Source organism: Pocillopora damicornis, chromosome 7 (assembly GCF_964200805.1).
Source record: "Pocillopora damicornis chromosome 7, jaPocDami1.2, whole genome shotgun sequence".
Classification (NCBI taxonomy): Eukaryota; Metazoa; Cnidaria; class Anthozoa; order Scleractinia; family Pocilloporidae; genus Pocillopora; species Pocillopora damicornis.
In genome coordinates this window covers 8,994,569-9,004,579 of record NC_142676.1, presented here as the reverse complement: position 1 = coordinate 9,004,579, position 10,011 = coordinate 8,994,569, and the positions used below count along the sequence as shown (strand labels likewise).

The window sequence follows — 10,011 nt, the reverse complement described above, 5'->3', positions numbered from 1 at the left end:
GGAAGGCTGGGGAGAGAAATAAATAAAGAGAGGGACGGGAGTGGGGGAGTGAAGATTTCGCCCTGCCCCCCCCCACCCCCTCACGGTCCACTCTAACTGCAAATCAAACATGGATGGTCGGATAAACGATCACGAGCTTATAACGTTAGCTCTCACTAATAAGACGCCTGCACTGCAGGCTACTCTCCAAATGAAATGACTTACGTTAAATTGGATGGCCCATTATTGAATGGCTAATGACTCACCGCGCATTGAATGCTGTGCCGAAAGCGATGAGCCTGGTGTATAATCGGCGCCAGCGTCTAGCAGGTTTTAAGTGTCGCCCTGGCTGTGAGCGGTCCTCTCGACTTCCCGTCGAAAAAAAGTTTTCCCTAAGTTTTCTATCAGTTTAGCGAATCATTCAGTTGTATTTATTTTACTTATATTGACAAATATTGTGTTATTCATATATATATACATATGTAAATGAATGCGGGGGTAGAATCTACCTTGGCATAAAGTGCTCTATGCAACTCAGAGTCACAGAGAATCGACGCGTCCTCTTTAATTCTTTAACTTATGTACATATACATATATAGATATATATATATATATATACATATTTATACATATCAAAACATACCAAGAGGCCATATTGATAAATATGGATATATTTATCATAAATATCAATTTTTTTGAATATCAATTTTTTCGTTATTTTCATTTCTAACAGAAAATGTCAGAATCATAGGGGGGAAAAAAGTATCGTGGATATGACGTATTGACGTGAAAACGAAAAAGATATTTTATACACAAGCTCAATTTGACAACATCACAGGATATCAAATGAATTCGTTTGCAATTGTCTCAGTTTTTTTGTGTCTGCAGATGTCGTGTCTACTAAGTCTATCCCGTCTCTCTCACTCATGTCCTCTTCCACGCAGTCATTTAGTTCCACGACGGCGTTAGATGAAATATCACTTTTCCCGAAGAGACAGAGATGAATCCTTTCCTTATGAATTCAGTTTTGTTGTGTTAATCGAACGCACTACTTTTTTAACAGTTGCAGAGACGTAGTTTATTCTCGGGTTCTTTTTTTTCTTTTGCCACAGGCTTATATTTCTTACCGGTTAGGAGTCCAAAAATATCGCCATCAGTGAAACAATTAAAACGATGAAGATAATCGAATGATAAGAACATTTTTACTCAGATATTCTTTCTGGATGCATACTTTACCCTGTGTTATTTGGTCCAAAAAAAAAAAAAAATCATATGAGGTATCATTACGTACTTTGAAAAAAGCCTTTTAGACTGTGGTTTAAGGAAGTCATTGCCTATTTATAATAAACCAACGCTGAAATAAAATGGTAAGTTGATATAAATATGCTCAAGAGTTTGTTTTGCCAAAGAACAATTGTTTAACTCTGTTTGAATATACAGGTGGCCTATTGTTTATGAAAAAGAGCTGTTGTTTTATTTTTCTCCGCAGCATGATTATCTTACTTTCTATCATTACTGCGTCCGAAAGAGCAATTTTTCCCTCGCATGGCCTCACACCTGCCGATGAAAATTCTAGAATCTAAAGCATCTATCAAATGTAAACCTAAGCATCTTTTGCCACTCAAAGCGGAACCCAAATTAACAACCCTTCCACCCTAAGATTAGTGTTCATATTCTCCTTACTGTTCTCTTTACATTTCCTGCGGCACTGACGAGGAGAATTTGACAAACAATCAGGAGCTTCTTAAGTTTTTACTGGAGGCAAAATTCGGGGATGTTTGTCTCAATGACCTTCAGTGACCTTGATGATGACCTTCCGCCATACAGTTACTCATGTCAAGTGGACTGACTCATACTTGATTGGCGATTGAGTCAGTTGATTACTCATAACCCGTTGATTAGCAGCTATCAATACATTTTGGCGCTCTATCATTGGTGTATGTCATTAAGTGTGACTTGCATTGTTCTTGACTACCCGTCCCTTCCCCCACCGTCTACACCCTAATTCTAAATCAAACATGGCGAATTGACGATCGTGAGCTTGTAACATTAACTCTTCCCAACAGGACGCTTGTAATTTATGCGTATGCAAACAGTGGCGCCAGCTAGGAGAAATTTTGCTAATATCATATAGCTGATGAATAACAGTAAAGCTGAAATCTTCAGCACGCAGAGTGAATGTACCATATATTTTTCAACACAACGATGTCGTTTTTACTACAATTGGCAGTAATGTCGAAATTTTCGCCGTCGACAAGAGTGTCGTGATAACGCTGCTTGCGTCAACGTGTAATGGTCACGCATGAAAAGAATCGTCTTATTTGACGTCGAAATTAGGATAAAAACAAATCAACAGTGGACAAATACAACTGTTGATTTGTTAAATACCAACCGAGTTTATGAAAATGGCGGTTCACCTTTTGTGAAGTGTTTTTTTTTTAAATCTTGTTTTTATTTAATTTTTTATTTTTGCGATTTGCAGGCGTTACTAAGAAAAGTACGACTCTCTTTAAGAATTATTATTATTGTTATGATTAAATTTTGTAAAAAAGACCCTGTTTCATTCTATGTCGTACGTTAAAAAAGCTTTACTGCGGCTGAGTAAATCTTGTAGGTGATAAGTGCAACTGCTGCTCTTTAAATTTGTTTTTGAATTATTGTCGATTAAAATATGTCATCAAAATCCATATAATAAACAGAACATAAAATTTCCGCTTGAGGATACGTTGATATCATCTTACCCGTTTGCTTTGCTTACTCGTGGGAGGTACTGTCAATACTCGAAGATGAAATTCGTATCCACGCGCGGCCACGTTATATTTTCTAGTTGTAGCGACATGGGTGCGAACTAGACAGGCCTGCCTTTGGGCTATTTATACACGGTTAGACGTGCCGTTAAAGAAGAAGAAAAGTGAAAAAGAAGGGAAGATCTTCTGTCATATTCAGCATGGTCTCCTCATTCCGTGTGTTAAAAGACAAAAATTGTCATATAGCGTTTGCGTTTGACGTGCGTATTTTAACCTGCTTACGTGTTGGGAAAATGTATGGAAGTAATATATTATCATAAACCATTCAGCAAAAAAAATAATGAGCTAATTGTTCATCTCCTATTTCCTTAGCAGTCTTACTTCACAATTAAAGTCGTTAATTGTTATTTTTTTCTTACTGTGAGAAAATAGTTTCTTTAACTCTCTAAAAATATAAGTATTAGGCTGCTACTTATTTTGGTTAAATTCCATTCTCTGCTATCATGAATTTTGCCATAAAAACAGACGTTCAGTTTTTACGGTGATCGTTTTTAGGTTTATTCCAAGTCGAATTCTCGATCAGGAGGATAACTATTAATTTTTTGTTAATTAGCAGGTTCAACACTTCTTTCTTTCAAGGTCACCATAAGTGTAAACAACTTTAATTTATTTTTCATCCTCCGCACTGAATATATGACTTGATGGGAATTGTACAAACAGCACGAAGTTCTTTTTAGGGGCGGGACCTCGGGCACGATCTTTCTTCTCCAAACTCTCTGTATGTTTTAATATTGTGTAACAGTCTTTTAAGGCGTTCTTCTCAATTGATCTATTTTTTGAGTGTAATTCTAATTTCGTCAGAAAGTTTACCAAAATTTTCATTCTGCTAATTTTGTTTCGGTTTTGCCCGATCTTAACTGAAAAAGTATGAAATTTAAGTAAGGAGGTCAATTGTAAAGAGCCAACATCTCGAAGGTGCATAGTTTATGGGATCTTTTTTCTCTTCGCTTGATGTGATTCGTTAGTTAAGTGTGATATGGTGACGATGGCGACAGATTGAAAGCCCGGTGATTATCACCTTGATGAGCCGATGATCAATATCTTCCCCTTAGATATGAGGTAGACCCCAGAAATAGAGAGAACTGTTAGAGAAACCTAGTTTTTCTCCTAAAAAGTTCACAGATTGGCTTGATCAGCCACGCAAAGAAACACAAACAAGGATGTCTGTGGTTATCTTCGTTTGTGAAGGACGCACACACTCAGCAAGTTGAATATACAAGCCACGTTTTTCATTTCACTTTTTTTGGCTTCTCTTTCAAATGAATTCACAACCAATTAGTTATGGGATAGTCATGCCCACATTTTATTTCCTACTCAGTAAGTCTATAGTGCATTATGGCGTCGTTCAAAATATGTGGTGACGTTTTTCAGGTTTTATCAGAGAGCAGTTACAATCCGTTTGAATAGCACTCTCCTCCCAATTTTGTTGAGTCATGTTCGCTTTTCAGTGTTTCTTAAGAGTCCTTCAGTGTTTTTTTTTTTTTTTTTAAGAATTTCCCTTTGTTCTCATTCAAAACTTTTACTTTCAGCAATTTGTCTACGCACTTCTTTTCTTATTTTGCGTGACTAACCCCTTACAGCGTTGGGTGGAATATGCGTGAAGTCAGGCCTTCATACTAATGACACTATAACAAAGCAAACAATTCTTGCCAGTATATTGTTCAATTTGTGGTGGTGACAATTTTAAAGTTTATCAGCATGTTCCACCAATTTTAGCTTGAGAAAAAGCAATTGCAGCTTCCCACACAAAGTTGAAGACATAATACACGCTGTTTTATCCTATTTTGTTTTCTTTGTCATAAATACACGGCCATTTACACAAAGGGGAAACGTACCCACATTTCAGTCCCTGCTGTTCTGTCTATGCTGTATTATGGCGTCGTTCAAACTCCAGGACGAACGATGGCGTCCTTATATCTCACTTTTTTTTCTCTTTTTTTTCGGCTTGAATTGAAAATAACAGAAGCTTCCAGAAAATTAATTGAAGAATTGTTTTTCTTCCATTTGTCGACGAACACCAGCTGTAAGCACATTTTTTTTAACGCGCTTGCTTGGCTAAATAACATCATTACGTGGCTATATAAGGCAAAAATTGGAAAAGAGAAACACTAAGAGGTTGCTGGAGTTGACCAAGTCACCGTCTTTATAGTCACGTTTCGCAGAAATGAAGAAAGACGCCTTTGTGCTATCGTTCACTGGTTTTATCCTACTGGCTGCCTTCATAGTCCAAGTTAGAGGACAATGGGCTGGGCTGCCATCGCCTGGCGGAAGGCAGTCTCCGAAAAAGAACGGTGGTAAAAGGGAAAACTTTTTTGGGAAAGATGCTGAGGTTAGTATTCGACTAAAATACATTCGAGTTTTCAACTTTTACCCTCGTAAGTCTTCGTAATAAATATAGTGACAAAGAACCTGAACAGATAAATGATACTGTGATACACTGACTTCACATTGAAAAGTTTCTCCAACTTTGATAGACTTCAGTTCAGAAAGCTCCAGTTTAAACGCTACATACCCGCCTATTAAGTGAAAGGAAAACAAAAACTCTTCAATATTTCCTCTCGTCACCCTTACTTGCGATCAACTCTCACTTTTTTTTGGGGGGGGGGGGAAGGGGGGGAACTTAGAAATATAGTGACGCATGAGTCACCGATGCGCTGCCTCACTTTCATTGTCTCCCTGATCGCGGGGCTACATGTTGCATTTGGTGAATACGATTGTTTCATTCTCTAATAATAAGTCACGTAGAACACCATAAGAGCCGAAAATTGCACCAACTCGCTACGTATATAGATGTTCTGTCATTGACAGTTATTGCGTAATCCACCGATTTCTTTTCAAACGGTGCTAAGCCTTACCGTGGCTAAATTAATCGTTAGAAATTTTTAAGACTTTCTTTTTTTTTCATTTTACTAATAAAGTGATTCTCAGAGGTTTTTTTCTCTTACCCCAACTGATAAAGAATAAAACCTGGTGTGGGACTAAGGAGCCCGACGGTATGAGGACGGACTAGGTTCGGGGGCATGGGGTACGGGGTACGAGGTACGAGGTACGGGATACGGGGTACGGGGTACGGGGTACGGGGTACTGGGTAATGGGTACGGGGAAGGAACTAAAGGGAGAGAAGGAAAAAAGGAATAAAAAGGTGGGAACTTTCTTTGGGGACTTATCTTTAATTTTTTGCGGTAAAGACAGGGTATGAGACTAAAAAGAATTGGAGGCGTTGGAACAAGTTAAGAGAATTAGAAATTTGCTCATCTCCCCTTACTTACGCCACTCTAAGAGACATTGTCTTCATGATATGCCATTCAGTATCCTGTGGTGTTTTTTTGTTTGTTTGTTTGTTTGTTTTTGTTAGATAGGGGTCTCTACTGTATCACCGATCTTTATTGTAACTGCATTAAAAATACCAATTTCCCTCTTTTCTGTTTTTTTAGGAGTCCAGCAACGGAGCTGTCGTGACAGAATATTGTGCACAGTGCAGTCGTACTTGCGGAGGATCGTTCAATGAATTTTTGGAAAGAAGAGCTATAACCACGAGAAGTTAACCACCTCTTTCAGGATAGGAAGTTAACCACCCTCTTTCAGGATAGGAATCATTTATAATAATAATTCATGCCAGGAGCCCATGGGCTCCTGTTTATGCCTACATCAACTGATGTTATAATAAATTATAATAATAATAACAATTATAATAATGAAAAATCTTAAGTTGTGTTGGACCATTTATTGATATCGGAACCACAATAAAGAATCTTTGTCCGGGCTTAACCCTTTAATCCCTAACGGTGACAAGGTTCTTATTTCTCCTTACAATCTATCCTTTGAATCAAATGTTTAAGTCACAAGAACAACGGAGATGATCAGCAACTAACAAAGCTCTTGATAGTTTCACAAATTCTCCTTGTAAGAACCTAGGAAATGTATAAAGAACAGTATGGAGAGTGTGCATAATGATGTTGGGATGTGAAGGTTAAATATCCTGTCCAGTTAAGGTCCCTACAGAACAGCCTTACGTTGATCATGTTGTCTGCTGCCTTGCGCAAAAACCAATTCAACTTTCAGGCCTAAAAATCATACTTTTTGCTGTACAAAAGCAACTATTTGTAAACAAAGAGCGCAGGCGACGGCTTACTGGAAACGCGATGTAATCAACAATCTCATTATTTTGCCGAGATCTGAAATATCTTATCTATCATCCCTCTTTCCTGTGCCAAATATGGCACCAGATTGATCAAAACTTGTTTCTACCTGGAGTTTCGTTTCTACCTATAAGATAACTGCCCCACTGAAATTATTTCCAGCTATTTAGACAAGATCATGGCACCTATCGTCTGCTTTCTGAACTATCTAGATATCTAGCGACTGGTTTGGATGAGTCTTTGTTGATTCCTTCCTACCTCATGTAGGCGTTCTCGGACGTCGCTAGCCTAAGCGTCTCCTGATTCACCGATGTAGCTTTTTTTACAATAAGTACAAATTATGCAATGGATGACATTGGCGGAGGTACCGGTGAAACTGTTAGTAACCTTAAGCGATCACTTTGGTTCCGATATTAGTCTCTCGACGTTATGGATGAAAGGAAAATATTCTCCAGTTCCTGCCTCGTTCAATGATTGACATTTAAATATCGTGATTTCTTAATCACTGAACATTGCTAATTTTATAGCGTCACCTATGCGATAATCCTGGTCTTTCAACAAGGGTAACAAAAATTGGACCTCTAGTTCTCGTTCCCTTTGAGAAAGTTTATTGCCCAGAAGTTATGTTTTTATTCCACTGATTCAGATCAGACCTTTATGGGAAAAACCACTCGACTACATTATATCTTTTAGAGACACCTTAATCTTATTACAGTAAACGCTTTAAACCCGGGGTAACATGTGATATAGTGTAGTCTGATCGCTCAGGTGAGTGTGGTCCTGAGAAGAACTGTTGTTGGCAGAAGTGACTGACGTTTCGACTATCACTTAATCGTATAAGCGGTTTGAATTCGTCAATAACGATATGTCTAAGTAACAGTAACTTCAGTACTGCAAAACTCGGATAGAAAATTCTAACAGGGTAATTTAGTATTATCAACCGCGTTAATAAAGCAAATTGGCCATCGTAGAGAGTTTAAAAGCTGTACGGTTTAAGCTCTTTACGATGGCTAATTTAATTTATCAACTAAGTTGATAATACTAATTACCCTGTTACACTCCCACCCATGCAGCGCCACAGTTTCTTTAGAAACTTACCCCCTCTAGAAAATTCTAATATCGACAATATTAATCCTGTTAGCTTACCGGTCGAGAAATAATGTAAACAAGATTTCATCAGGATTTCTTGATGTGAAAAAATACCTCCTTACAATGACTTTCCAAGCTTTGGCATAAGCCAGTCTTCTCCGGCAGAAAAATTATTAAACCTTGAGCTACGCGAAAAGGCCAGAGGTTTACAAAGGCTCTAGTCCTGAAAGAACATACCAGACTCTCAGCAAACCTGGCGGGTAGAGAAACGCGCGTCTTACAGCGCTAATAATGAGGGTCTTTTAACAGGCTGCCAAATAAGTACCAACCAAACTATGAATTCTTCATTTCTTTAGAATTATAGAGTCCAACAGGTAAATTACTTTCCTTAATGATTCATTGCTGTGCCGTGCACTCGCATTCAACAAATTAACATCTGTAGATGTCTGTTCGGTGCAAATACTTTTGCCATGCCAATACTATTTCTATATTGCATTGTTAATCAATTACTTTAGATATATATTCTATTTTTCATAATATTTCCTGTTCTTTTTTTATAAGTTATTCCTCGTATCCCAGACTTGACTACCACCTACATGTTTCACACAATCGAAAAAAGTAACCTTGTAAACAGGAGGGAGTTATCTTGATTCATTACCAATTAAGTTCTCTCAACTTAATTACGATGTAATGCCTAGAAGTTCAAAGGAATTACTGGTCAGACTATGACCAGCGATGGACATAAATTACGCCCAAGGCCCAACACAGAATATTGGAATAATGTCTTCGATTTTCCCTACCATCTCTTTTCTTTTCCTCGTGGGCGCGTTTTTCTGAAGGCGAAGAATCTAGAATCCGTCTGATCGAATAAAAAGTCACTGACATGTGAGGATGCATGATGACCCATAAACAGAAGACGCCATTGTAACCTACTTGTCTGACAACCACATGTTTTCTTGTGGTCTTCTCTGTGCTTGTCGCTTGCGAAAAATACTTTAAGGCTAAGATTACCACCACTTGACGAATAGTTAGCTCACTTTTTTTTCCTTTAGTTCGGGCAATATCTACCAGTCCTCGCATGTGAATAAATTTACATACGTCTTTGTTTGTTACCCAAGAGGCTGACGTTTTTTGAACCCGCGAGGTGTGCGTTTAATTGATAGAAGGCGGTAGTTTGCTGGCACATAACTTGATTAAATGCATATCCGTGAAACAAATTTTCGTATGGCTAGTTATGTGATATATCATCACCTTCGCAACCCGCAACCAGCAACCTGCCCCTTCGAATCCAACACTTGCTGAGTGTTAACGCAAAATTCGCTTTTTTAACAGGAAATTTACCGGATATACACAACATGACCTTAATGTTGTCAAATCAACACCAGAAGTCGGTTCCAGTGTAAGCATTACAATGCCAAAAACTCTAGAGAAAGGACCAGATGGATAAACTTAAGCATTTTCACTTTCTAATGCAGGCCTTCTACTGCAGTCGATCATAACGATGTCACTTTGTTTAAAAGGAGATCGAAAATTTTATCGGTTAATTCTACGCTCCTAAGGAGCGACTGACTCATCTTTTACTCGGGGAAAACAACCGGAAATGAAGAGACCGCCAAATGGAATCGAGCAAACAAAAGGAGCCAAGTGATTAAATTTCTCACTATTTTTGCGGCACGTTTCGCAATATTACTCTGACCTTTCGTATGCACCAGTCGTTTGTAACTCTACTGAAGTGAACTAAGTTACAAAACAGGAACTCGGCTACTTTACTAGTCTTCTCCTCCCGCCTAATCCCAGATTATCACACTTTTTGGCGACAAGAGCATCGCTATTTCGCGACAACTGATTTTTCCGTTGAGCCTTTCAATAAACTTGAGGACTACATCTAGGCTGGCGTCAATGGACTAATGAGTGTTGGTTTGTTTGTATCCTGTCAACTTGATTGTGTGCAAACAATGCCCCTCCCCAGTTACATTCATCACCACATAAATCGATCC

General features: G+C 38.3%; 1 long non-coding RNA gene across 1 annotated transcript; it reads left to right on the top strand.

Annotated features, from left to right (window-relative positions):
- Positions 1-4,794: 4,794 nt before the first annotated feature.
- LOC149042418 (uncharacterized) lies at positions 4,795-6,494 on the top strand. The gene is made up of 2 exons (XR_016188607.1): positions 4,795-5,115; positions 6,221-6,494. It is a non-coding gene; the product is annotated as an uncharacterized LOC149042418 (long non-coding RNA).
- The last annotated feature ends 3,517 nt before the right edge of the window (positions 6,495-10,011 follow it).